This window comes from Vespula vulgaris, chromosome 15 (assembly GCF_905475345.1).
Source record: "Vespula vulgaris chromosome 15, iyVesVulg1.1, whole genome shotgun sequence".
Classification (NCBI taxonomy): Eukaryota; Metazoa; Arthropoda; class Insecta; order Hymenoptera; family Vespidae; genus Vespula; species Vespula vulgaris.
The window spans coordinates 2,445,947-2,459,919 of NC_066600.1; positions in this window are offsets into that span (position 1 = coordinate 2,445,947).

A 13,973-nucleotide genomic window follows, 5' to 3' on the forward strand; every position below is an offset into this window, starting at 1 on the left:
TTCCCTATGTACTTTTTCCCTAGCATTTTTAATTTCTTTCTTTTAACACTGATAAATAAAAATCTGAATACATCTAATAAAGAATTAAAACAATTAAATCTATAAATATGTCTTTTCTCTTAACATAGGATATTATCCATATATAATTTGCATATATACATATGTGTATGTATATGTATATGTCTATGTATGTAATCTTCTGGTAAGTCGGATGAAAATCTTACGTTTACATTTTTCTAAATGAAAGTTTATTAAAAACTGAAATATTTGTGTTTGCGTAAAGGATTTTTAAACTGATTTTTTTTTTCATAGGATCTTACCCTCGTCGTTCTCGTTTCTACTAGGATTTTTCAAAAGTCTCGTATATCGACGTATGAGAAAAGTAGTGGGAAAGAAGAAATACGAAGGGTGAAAGAGAAAGCAGTGGTTGTATCTATGCGTGTGTGTATATCTATGTAGGTATACGTATGTATTTATACAGTGGGAAGGGATAGAGGGAAAAGGGGGAAAGAAAGAAAAAGGGAAGCGTAGGTAAAGTTTAAGAGAGAAAGAGAAGAAGAAAGGGAAGACGAGAGAGAGAGAGAGAGAGAGGAAGAGAAGGAGGAAGGAGCGAGAGGGAGAGGGGAAAGAGAGAAGGGGAAACTGAATCGAGCCGAGGGCTTTTTCGAGTTTTGAATAAATTTGCATTGCCATCCCGCCCTCGTGCCGCATTCCAAGCAGGTTAGTTTAGCAGACGTTCTAGCGCAAGACTCGTTCGCGTCACGTATGTACGAACGTATACTATGTGTGTGTGTATGTGTGTGTATGTTTGTATGTATGTAGGTACCTGTATCAGAAGAGAACCGCACCCTTTCGCTGGACGAGAATAAGAAAGAGAAAGAAAGAGTTCGTTGTTCCGCTTTGACTCTGTTGCCCACGTAAAACTCTGTCTAGACGTACATAGATACCTATACTTACTACTTTCAAAAAGTTCATCAAATTCGCCTTATCGAAAAGAAAATTGATAAGAATTTTGAAGGGAAAAAAAAGAGGAAAAAAACGGATAAAGAAAAAAAGAATTTTTAAAGTCGAAAAAAAGAGAGGCATGAATAAAATTTTTAATCGTGGAAGAAATCAAGCTCGTTTGAGTTACTACGGTGTCAAGATAATCACGTAATTTTGTAAATTGTTATTAATGATCATAGTCACACGTTGATTTTCGTTTATTCTCATAAGCAGAACAGAGTAAGATACAATCTCCTCTTTTCATTGCTAGTTTCCTTCCTCCCCTTCGCATTACTTCCCTAGAGAGATGTTTCGTTATTTAAACAGATTAACGAATACTGTATTCTCAGAGGGAACGTCTTACGTGTTTCCAATGGGTCGTAGTTCGGTCTAGAAAATTAATCCTTCTTCGAGTTTACTTCCCAACGAACTTGTTACTCTCAATCTCGAATTTTCCATTTATGTCACGAAGAACGCGAATAACTTTTTTTTTTACATTTTTTTTATTAACAATAAAAAAGTGACGTACGATTCCGTACGATAGAATTTAAGTGAAACTCAAAGATCTTTGTTGGGAAAATTCATATGATTATTTTTCAAAAATAATTTCTCGAATTGGACAGTCGATCTATGGAAATTTGATTATTACTAAAACGATCTAAGTTAAAAAATAAATAATACCCAAATAAAAAGTTCGAACGAATGTCTTGATCGATACGTTACTGACCTACTTAAAACTACTTAGCATTTAGTTTAAAGGATACAAAAATGACGTAAGATATCTAGCAGAAATTAATTAAATTATCAAAGATCTTTAATGAAGAAAACGAAAATTTCAATTCGAGCCGAAGAAGTTGATCTTAACGAATTTGATTATTAAAACGATCTAAGTTAAAGGATAGGTGATATCCAAGAAATATTTCACGTGGAAGAGCCAGTTGAGAGGAACCATGAGAAGCTCCTACGAACGTCTCGATCGAAACGTTACCAAGGCAAACTACTTAGTTTGCCCAGCTCGTGGACGTCCTGCAAAGTTTCGACGAAGCTCAACGTGGACGTCCACGTTGGACGTAAGAGGATAGCTCGAAGGATCGAATGGCCGGCTAGGAACAGGCTCTTGGAACCGATTCTCTAATACAAATTCATGAACGTCCTGCCGTTTACCCTCCATTAGAGGGAAGCGCAATCAAAACGGACCCGATGGACGACGCCGAGAGCTGTAAATCAAACTACGAGATATATTCGACCTCTCTCTCTGTCTCTTGCAAAACGTCGACTACTCTATCTCGCTCACTTACTCGATTCACAAGGGTGTAATTATGCGTTGAAGATTTTCAAGCAAGGAGCACCTTCTAGACCTTCTTCCTTTGCCAGATTTCATTTGGCAATCCTCTTTTTCTTCTCTTTTTCTATTTCTTTATTTTTTCATTATTTCTTTTTTCTCTTCTTTTTCTTTTTTTTTTTATTATCATTCCCTTCTATTACATTTTCTATCTCTTTCTTTTCGTCTCTCCGATATAATAAAGAGGAAGATAATAATAAAAAAGATTTTCGGAGATAACGAGGCAATCTTTTAAACGATTTTCGATCCTTTTCCTACCCAAAAATCGTCTGATATTTAATTGGATGTTATTACAGCACAATTAATGATGTTATTAATGAATAAATCTACTCTGCGTATGAATTTGATCGAACGGAATGATTTAATATCGATTAGAAATTATTTAAGTGGTAGATATTCTGATGATATCGAAATAGAAAGGAGGAAGGGGAGAAAGAATATATAAAGAGATAAGAAAGGTACTTTGGGAAGCAAGTTTCTCACGGAAGAGATTTTTCCGTCTGGCCCGATTAAATCCGGCGAACCACATCCGGTCGATCGTTATGGGCTAAGGTGTAACGCCAGATCGTGCCGCATTCTTGCGTGTAACTCTCCGCGAAACACGAACCGCCGTCTCGTAGTATAATGAAAAAGGAGGTGCAAGAAGAGGCGCCCAGCTTGTCCGAGGCCTTCGACGGGCGCCATCCACGGAAAAACTGATCGATTCCATCGATCCGATCCATTATGTTTTAAATTTGTTAGATTTAAAAAGTCTTCCTTCAAAACGACTAAGCTAATATTTAAACTAAATAATTATAACCACAATAATAATAATAATAATAATAATAATAATAATAATAATAATGATAATGATAATCATCATCATAATGATGATAGCAATAATAATAATAGTAATGATTTTACTATTATTATTATCAGCATGTTAAGAATTATTACATAAAAAGAATACACACGCATGTATATATATATATAAATTGTACTTGTCAATCAAGGTAGAACGAATGATGTCATCTCGTAATTAATCAGAATACATAGTTAAACCAGTTTCTAATCCCACTTGTGTAAGAGCTTATAGTATCGTAAAATATTCCAATGATCGTCTCGACGATCATGCTACTTGCAAGAAAAGCTCTTACTCTTCCATTATGCTTGAAATTTATTACATTTAAAAATTCTTTCTTAAGAAGGACTAAAGTAAAGTTTATTATTATTATTATTATTATTATTATTATTATTATTTTACTATTATCATTATCGTGATCTTAAGAATAATTACATAAAAAAATATATATATCTTTACATTATACATATAAATTGTACATGTCAATCGAGGTCGAATAGAATGATGTCATCTTGTAATTAATCAAAATACATACTTAAACCAGTTTCTAATCCCACTTGTCTTAGATCTTATCGTATCAAAGAATATTCCAATGATCGTCTCGATCATGCTCCTTGCGAGAAAAGCTCTTACTCTTCCGTTCGATCTTCCGGTAATTGAAAACTCGCTTCGCTCGCACCGTTATCTTGCAACGATCATTACGCTACAATTAAGGCGTCGCAGAAAGGAAGAGAGAGAAAGAGAGAGAGTGTATAGATAGAGACAAAGAGAAAGAGAGAGAGAGAGAAAGAGAAAGAGAGTGTGGATAGATAGAGACAAAGAGAAAGAGAGTGAGAGAGTGAGAGAGAGAGAGAGAGAGAGAGAGATCTTACGATGGGATCCTTTGTAGAAACCAGATTAAATCATCACGGTACATTTACGCAAGCGCACTCGATTTACGTTTCCACTCTGGCTGCTCAATTATATTTTCCAAAGTAATTCCAGTCCTAAGCGTGTATTATTCAAAGTAGAAAAGAAGTAATGAAGGTATATGTAAAATAGTTGTTTTAATTTCGATACGCTAGACGGCACTCTTTCTTTCTTTCTTTCTTTCTTTCTTTCCTTCTCATTTTTTTTCCTTTTTTTCTACTCGTTTCTTTTTTTTGTAACTCATAAAAATTTTTCATTTCGATTAAACATTCGAGCCTATCGTTAAAAGACTATCGTTAAAACTCGCATTGCCGACAATTTTGTTATCAATCTATCGATCGACAGTAAAAGATAAGAGGAAAAAAAAGAAAAAGAAAAAAAAACAAGCCAAGAAGTAGATATATATATATATATATATATATATATATATATATATATATATATATATATATATATGAAGACAGTAGTTGGTCGTATTTAATACGCCCACGTGTACCTGTTAGATACAAGACATTGCGTATGAGAACGTATTAGAGGTTGCATCAATAATTATTAACCATGATATCGCTGTAACTATCGATATAATTTTATTGCAGTTATTCTACGTTATTCTTCGACATAGTTAACCATATAGAATTATTATCGAAGAGTCTTTAGAAAAGTTAACTCTCATTCCCCACCCCCTCTCTCTCTCCCTCTCTCTCTTTCTCTCTCTCTCTATCTCTTTCCTCTCTACCCCTTTCAACTTTATTTTCCGTGGTAACTTTGGAATAGCCTTATACACGATTAAATCGTTTAGATAACGAACTACGTGATCATGTATCCGTCGTGAGTAAAACGATTCCATTTCTTTTGAAAAGGAAAAAAGAGAGAGATAGAAAAAGAAAAAAAATATCGAGCATTAGCTTCTCACGATTATATTTATCATCATGTCGTAAGTATAATATTATATCGAATATAATCTTTACGTACGTATTATTAATATAGACATACATACACACACACACATATCAAAGAAAAGGATCATCGATCTTTTAGGTAAGGTTAATCTTACACACATACAAACACCCAGATACACATGTATAGATAGGAAAAGGATAGAAAGAGGAAGTTTGGCCGTATACTTTCGTTAGTTCGCGAGCCTTAGAAGAAAAGAAGAAAAGTGACTCCATTTTTGAGGTGATCTACGAGAGTTATAAACGGTAATAGAATAACCACAGGGACACGAGGAGTAATTGTAAGAATTAACTAATAACACGTCAGCGAGATAGTAAAAGGGGTCGTGCGAAGCCTCTATCCTCAACCTCTAGCCTGTCGTATATACCTTCGGGCCCACCACCATAGGTACCGTTGAGCTTCGAAGGGATCTATCAATTACTTCGGTTTAAGTGGATCCTAGATCAGACAATAGAATTGGCTAACTATGAATTTTACTACGATGGACACGCGTCTCGATCATCTTGTCTCTCTCTCTCTCTCTTTTTTTCTCTCTCTTTCTCTCTCAATCCTTAACTCTGTCATTGATCTCTCTATTACCCTTCTACACATTTTTCAATATTTCTAAACTGTTTCTTAATACATCGTACTTACAAGCGTTATTTCATACGACAATTTCTTTATCAATTAAAATTAACGATGTGAATTTTTAATTGATATTATTTCTTTTAAAATTTCAATCCCTGAAGAGATAGTAGCTCAACAATTTTCAAATTCATTCTTAAAGAATCTTAAAATTCTAAAGAAAATGATTTCAATAAGATTCGTTCGGTATAAGCAAAGTTAATAATTTCGCCTGCGTGCGTTCTGGTCATAGGATTTTTAAATGTGTGTGTACATATATATATATAAGTGCAGACACATGTACGTACAACTAGGTGTATGTCGAGATATATGGTGGTGCATTATTTTCCAATATTACGTCAACGAAGATAGAGAGAGATAGGGGAGGGAGAAAGAGATAGAAAGAGAAAGAGAAAGAGAGAGGGATGGAAGGATAGACTCGATCGGATCACGCACGGTTGAATTTCCGAGTTGGGGGAAACGGGGGCGGACCCTAAGCGGACCCCAGGGACACGACGTCTCGGGCTTCGAAATTCCCTAATCGATCGTCCATTCTCAACGCGAATCGAGATTGAAAGGTTCGCGTGCATTGCTACGAATGCCACTAGTTCGATAAATTCTATTTTCTACGATTTTCCATAACATTATTATCTTTATAAGTTACTCATCAGATTAATACAATCCGAACGTTTTATTACAAATTTCTAATAGAATGGGTTCTTTATGTTTATATATATATACATACATATATATATATATATATATGATAAATATAATATGTACGGTATATATATCAAATAGAGCGTATATATCGTAGATCATCTTACGTTAATTTAGATATGTAGTAATTAATTAACAAGTTGTATATATACATACAATACAATACAATCTATAATTTTCAATTTCAATATAATATTAATCATCGATTCGTCGATATATATGAAGATTCTATACCCTAAGCATTTAATTTTAGAAAAAGAAAGGACAATGTAACGTGGATATCGTTTAAATCGTTATATTTATTATGTTATATATATGTATACACACACGGATACATGAATTTCCTCGAATCTGACGATAATAATAACATTAAGTTTTTCTCCCTATGAATCTCGAAATATGTAAATATCTCGAATATAAGAAGATAATGTGCCGTAAATGTAAACACGACCGTGACTTTGAGTCTAAACAAATACGTGTAACCTCTTAGGCAGTCGGTTATCGGATCTCGTCGAGAGTAAGTGTGTCAGCATTAAAGCAACGTTAACGTCGATTCTTTATGATTTGGTGGACATCGATCGGACGGTATAATACTTCAAGGGAATTAATTACGAAGGTAAGCTCTCTGTTAAAAATACTGTACTGTAATTATAATATTACAATGTGTTTTTCTACGTCTATGACGTTGTCGATGTTAATACAGAAATAGATTGTATATTTTTGTAACATATCAGAATATATATATATTCCTACTTGGGTTAATTTATTTATTTTTAACTTTTAATTGTACAACGTCATTAACGGAAAGCAATATTCCTACAATTAACATATTTATACTCGTGTGAACGTTAATTTACTTATAAGAAAATTAATTATCGTCTTACAAGGAAAATATTACTATTATTTTCATTTGCTATCGTCTAAATATCTCAGCCTATACTTATTCGTCGTTCTATTTTCATCCTTATTAGATGTCGATAATCCTCAATGGCCGCTTCCTTTTTAATAATTATTTAGATATCCATGAGTTCGATTGTACGTTTAGAAATAAGATACTATTTTAATACAAAGAAGATCATCGGTATATCAAAAATATTACTATTATTGTTCGTTTCAATACATCTATTCTTATCGACGTTCTAATTTCATACTGATTAATTATCGATAATTATTCATCCTTTCTTTTTTTTTTCAATAATTACATAGAAATATAATCATGCGCGCGTGAGCACGCGTACACACGCAACGAATCGTTCTCTTCAACGATAATACAATTTTTGTCAAATTATTAACACGTCATTTAAAATACACATAGTTTTAACGATTACAATAAAATCTGACTCTACGTCGTGTTAACTCTTGACACAGAACGATCGTACACATCGTTCTCTTGAATAGATCGTATTAAGTATTTATTCGAGTATCGAGATAAAAAGACACGACAACTTTCATAGAATTGTCCATTTTTCATCAATGCAAAGCAATTATTTTTTAAATAATTATTCGCACTCATATACCGAGTGCACGGTATGCCGTAGATTCTCATCGACGATATCGTTTAAATCATAGTTGTTGTGTCGACCATTTACAACGCTTATTCCATACTACGAGAATGGATAGCGCAACGTTGAGAGTAAAGCATATATACCAATACACACACACATGCACACACATATATATATATACACACGAGATGTAATCTGTATTGCTGTAAAAAGGAAATGGACCAAAAACGAAATAATAAAAAAAAAAAAAACGACGGAAAGCAAGAAAGAATAAAAAAATACATTTAAACAACGCTATCACGAGGGGGAGAGAGAGAGAAAGATATATATATATATATATATATATATATATATATATATATATATATACATACATACATATTGTGTGTAGAGGTATAGAAACGAGTACATACTGTGTTTCTGCGAAGGTAAACAATAATTCGGCCCAAATAACAATCGTGCTGGAAAAGCTTGGTTTGTCCGAGGAAAAACGCGTTTATATTTCACCGGCTGCGAGAGCGAATTCCCTTTGTGACTGTAGGATGACAATTTCACGGCATTTAGCTGCGACTGGACCCGCGTACCAGGGAAACAATGCCCGCCGAATCGCGAGCCAACTTGCGTTGTTACTGGCTCTCTCTTTCTCTCTCTCTCTCTCTCTTTCACATCCTCTCTACACATTTTCTCTCTCTATCTATCTATTTCTCTCTCTCTCTCTCTCTCATATATATATATATATGTATGTATACCTACACGCACGTTTATTTTCCCTCTTGCCTCGGTATACACACTGGATGGTCTCTTCTCTCATCGGCTTCCCTCCTACTACCCACTTTGTGTTTTTCATCGGAAACAAACGCGTTATTGCGGAAATTAAATGACACGTCGCAAAACGTTCGAAAGCGAACGAGCGAGAGAACGTATGGAGAAGGATCGAATCGTCCGTCGCGATCGAAAATATAAATAATATATAATGTCAACGTAGCGGTACCTCTGTATTTAAGAGTCTTAAAGCAAGTAATTTTACACTTATGCTAATCGGATACTATTGTTAAGTATATGTATATGTATATATATATATATATTATTTATTTAAGCGTTTTGTAATCGGTGTCATAGAAAAAAATTGATCGACGATATGTATATGTATGAAGAAAAATAGAATTTTCAATGTTTCTATAGATTAGGGAAAATGTTTCAATTGTAATTGTTAATTGTTAATCAAACGAAATATTTTCTATGGTGTATATGTATATGCATATATAGAAATAAAAAATATCAGTGGCGCGTTAAGACGATATCGTAGCGTGTATACGCAAGAACGATGAAAAGCCAAAGGCAATTAAAGGAGGTTCTAACAAGCTGGAATCACTATCGTTTCCTCTGGATCTATCCGCTGAAAGGATTCACCTGGTAATAAGATACAACGCGCGCACGACGTTCACCCCAACGTGTGTATGTATCTACCTATGTATTCGAAACGTATACTTAAATAACGTGATGGTTATATCATATCCAAGATATCTGAAGAAACAATTCGATATGGCCGAACTTTTCACGCTTCGATAATTATTTTCTAATCGTGAATATTTATCGATTTGGATTGAAGACAAATTTTTCTTTTTCCTTAGTTTTTTATATCACAATTATGTAATTACGATATAAATAATATTAATCATCTTTCAATCTATATATATATAAAATTCTGATTCTAATTTCGACTGACGATCCTCGATTAATATCTAACACACGGTTTAAACTACTTCTAACGTCTATTAATAACAATTTTTGGTGTAATGCAACAAGACAAAGCGTAAAAAAAAAAGAGAGAGAGAAGAAAAGAGAAATGAAACCAGAATGCTTATCAAAAATCAGAAACAAACTATTATACAAAGGGCATTTCACGCACGGTAGAATAAACGGATTGATTCGCGAGAGATTTCACTGTAAAAAACGAAGGGAAGAATAAGGGAAAACGTTCTCATCCGTGGCACAGCTTGTCTACCATTAAATCTACACGGCGTTCGGCGCGTTGAGAGTCTGGTAAACATAAATCCGACAATCCCAATTTCCTGGCATAGTAATCAAAGCGTTGTGGATAGACAAGGTAGAAGGATCATTCAGCAGGGAGGCTAGTTACCTGCTGAGTTTATCTCGGATGGATCTTTCCCACTGACGTCGTTAGCGCCTACTATACTGATCTCTCTCTCTCTCTCTCTCTCTCTCTCTCTCTCTCTCTCTCTCTCTCTCTCTCTAAACAGACTAAACATGTCGTTTTTGAATCAGATACGATCAACCAAATATTTCGACATTATAATTGCGATTTTACATATTTCAACGTTTCATTAGATCAGCTAAATTATTTTCGAGATAAGATATTTAAAGAAAAAAAGAGGGATGAATTTAATCGTATTAAAGAGACATTGGACCGGAACGAATAAAATTCATCCTCTTGAGGCTAGATAGACACGGACGGATACACACACACACAGAGAAAGACATGCACATACGTGTATATGTAGAAACGGGACACAAACACATACGACGTGCTCATCGTCGAAGTAAAACGATCGTTAATTGGAGTAACGATCGTGGGGCATCGTGGCTCGCCATACGCCGTCGTGTTTTGTCACGAGCGCCTTTGTCGATGCAGGCATGCGAGAGAGAAGAAGGGGGTCCAGCTTTCGAACGCGTTCACTCGACGAAGGGAACGCGTGACTTTGAGAAGAAGGAATTGGTGAACCCGTCCTCGGCCGATCAGATGATCCCGAACGACTTCGTGACTTCGTATTTGCTCAGCTATTTCCCTTCAAAGAGAAAGAGAGAGACAAAGAGAGAGAGAGAGACAGAGAGAGACAGAGAGAAAGAGAGAGAGAGAGAAAAAAGGAAGGTTCTATCCGTTCGGTCCATCGACATATCCTTCTCAGTATACCATAATTATATTATAATAAATTGTAACGATACACCTTGTTCTCAGTTTCCGTATCGCTCTGAGCCAGTGGTTTTCAAATTGAAATGGCGTTAAATATACTCTTTAAAGTCTACCAAATCATTTATGGAGGTACATTATATAAACGTTACAATTATTCCAAGGGGTGTTATTCAATTACGAGCGACCACCTAGAATACTTACAGAGAGCATCATGCTTCTCTTCGTCATTGATTTTGATTATAGAGAAAAATGTTTTGAGAATAACAGAGTTTATTGTCGAAGTAATTAGTAGAACGATCGTAATCTTTACATGTAATTAGTTGGAATTATTTTCAGAGGGCATACTTATCACCTTTTAACAAGATTTAAGAAAAAAAAAAGAATCAAGAGAAAGAAGAAAAGACGTCTATATACGTATGTACGTGTGTGTATGTAGGTATCCACTACTTTACTCTTAGATTTCTCTTCGGGAAAAATACCTCTTCGTGTCAGAGGGCCGAGTTTATCACTGTCATCTCTTCACGCTGAAGCTTCGCTGTCTTAATAGCTTTAATGTCCGTCGTTTCGGAGGCCTGACTCTCGAAGACTATAACCACTGACTTGTACGCGTAACATCATCCTTTCTCTGTCTTTCTTTCTCTCTTTCTATCTCTCTATTTTCTTTTCTTAACACGTTTATCGCGATTACTTGAATGTTGTTCGTTTAGTTAAAAAAATTTACATATGATAATAATAATAATAATAATAAACGTTTGCTATTTTATTAATTATAAAGGAAATAAGAAAATTCAGTCTTATTACAGTAAATGTGTATATATATATATATTCCACTTTATTTATATTAAATACGTAATAAATACCAATACGATCGACAAAAAGATCTACTTATGCATCTTCCTCTACTATCGATAAGAGATAATTATATAAAAAAGATCTTTCAAAGTAGATGCAGACGAATAATAAAAAGAGGTAAGAAAGAGGTAAGGTAATGAGCGATAGAGGGTTGGAACTCGTTGACAAAACGGATTACCTTAAGATGCCACGACGAAAAAGCGAGAGCAAGAGAACGACAGAATGAGAGAATATGAGAGAGAAAGAGAAAGAGAAAGAAAAAGAGAGAGAGAGAGAGAGAGAAGATTCACGAATAAGTAAAGGACGTAACGTTGAAGAATGAAATGGCCCGGGATTCGAAGCGCTATCCAAACAATCCTTTTCCTTAATCATTTAAGTGATTCAGTAAGCACTTCGGCTCGCGTCGAACCGTCGGTAACTCTTGTGTAAACTCAACCCTTTCTTCCAGAGTTGCGTCCCTCCGTCGCGTCGTCCGATAATGATAATACCTTCTCTCGCGCTCGAGCGAGCACCAGGGAGAGAAGGAAATAATGCTCCTAGAGAGGTGCCGTTCTCTCTTTCTTTCTCTACTTCTCTCTCTCTCTCTCTCTTTTTCTCTCTTTCTCTCTCTCTCTCTCTCTCTCTGTTTCTCTCCCCACCGATCGACCCTTGCCCAAGACACCTAGCTCCGACCTTTGCCGGTTTCTAAAGAGCACTTGTTGTTGTCTCTCGCGTGCTGTGCTGTTCTGTGTGATCGTCGACGAAACTCTATCACACGTTTTAAACGAACGCTTCGTGCTTCTTTTCTATCTTCTTGTTTTACTATTTTTCTTTTCTTCGTCTTTTCCTCTTCTTCTTCTTCTTCTTCTTCTTCTTCTTCTTGTTCTTCTTCTTCTTTTATTTTCATTTTCTTGTTTCTTTATATATATATATATATATATATATATATATATATATATATATATATATATATATTCTTGGTGATAGCACGTACATACGTGGATACGAATTATTGTCAATATCTGTCGTTATTATAATATTACATTAATCCGAATTTTGTCGTATATACGTTTTCATTTTTCTTTTTTTAACAAATTCGTATTTTAATCAAATTCGATATTAACAAGCAAGAGGACAAATATATTAAGCGTAGAACGAGCTTCACTCAAGGTGATAATGTTAATTCGTATAATGATAAAAAAAAGAAGAGAAAAAATAAAAAGAGAGAGAGAGAGAGAGAGAGAGAGAGAGAGAGAGAGAAAGAAGAGAAAGAAAATGACGAGGAGGAATTTGAAGAAAAATTTCATTCGTACCACCGGCAGATAGGTATAGATACATACGATACGTTTGAGAAAGTTACAATATTCTTACGCGAAGCGACGGCACCAAGCGTGTCGAGTTCGATTAATTTTCCGGTCATTATTTTTTACGACTCCTTATCGCCAGCTCAGCCCTCGTCGACCAGTTTCATGGACCGAGAAAAAGAGTAAGAGAGAGAGAGTAAGAAAGAGAGAAAGAGAGAAAGAGAGAAAGAGAGAAAGAAAGAAGAGAGAGAGAGAGAGATTTGACATAAGGGTGCCACCACAGCAACCTCGCCACCCTCAAACTCTCAAAGTCAGTTTCTCCCCTCTCGTGAAACTTCCGTCTTCTTTTCTCTCTCTCTCTCTCTCTCTCTCTCTTCTCTTTCTCTTTCTCTTTCTCTCTTTCTCTTTTCAGCATTATTCCAGTGATGCTGCGATTATCGGACCAGCCGAGGAGGCGTTGATCCGTGCTCGATATACTTTTACATAGACGTCACCACGGATCGTTCAGACTCCTAAAGATGTCCCATAGATACGACGAAATCCTGCTCGAATTACGACAGGACACCAGGGTGGGCCGGAATCTACTGACGTAGCAAGATCGTACGAAGATGGACCAGCTGGAGGCATGCGTTATCGTAGATATCGTTTAAAATCATGCGAAAAATTTAGATAATGTCGTAGACTCTCTTCCCTCTCATCATCGAACATTTATTATCTATTTTCCTATTAAATTCAAATTGTTCCTTTCTTTTTATTTTTATCGTCTCTTTCTCTTTCTTTTCTTTTCCTTTCGTTAATCAGACGAACAAGAGAAAGTGTCGATGATGAGAGTGAGGGAAGAAGACACCACCAATAACAGACGTTAGCGATTAAGATGATACTTGATCTTTCAATCGGTAAAAAACAAAAATAAAAAAGAAAAGGAAGAATAAGAATACGGTATAAGTCAAAGCTGCCCCATAAGCTCTCGCTAGTCTTCTTCTTCTTCTTCTTCTTCTTCTTGGCTGTTCCGTTTGATGGTCTTTCTCTCTTTCTTTCTCTCTCT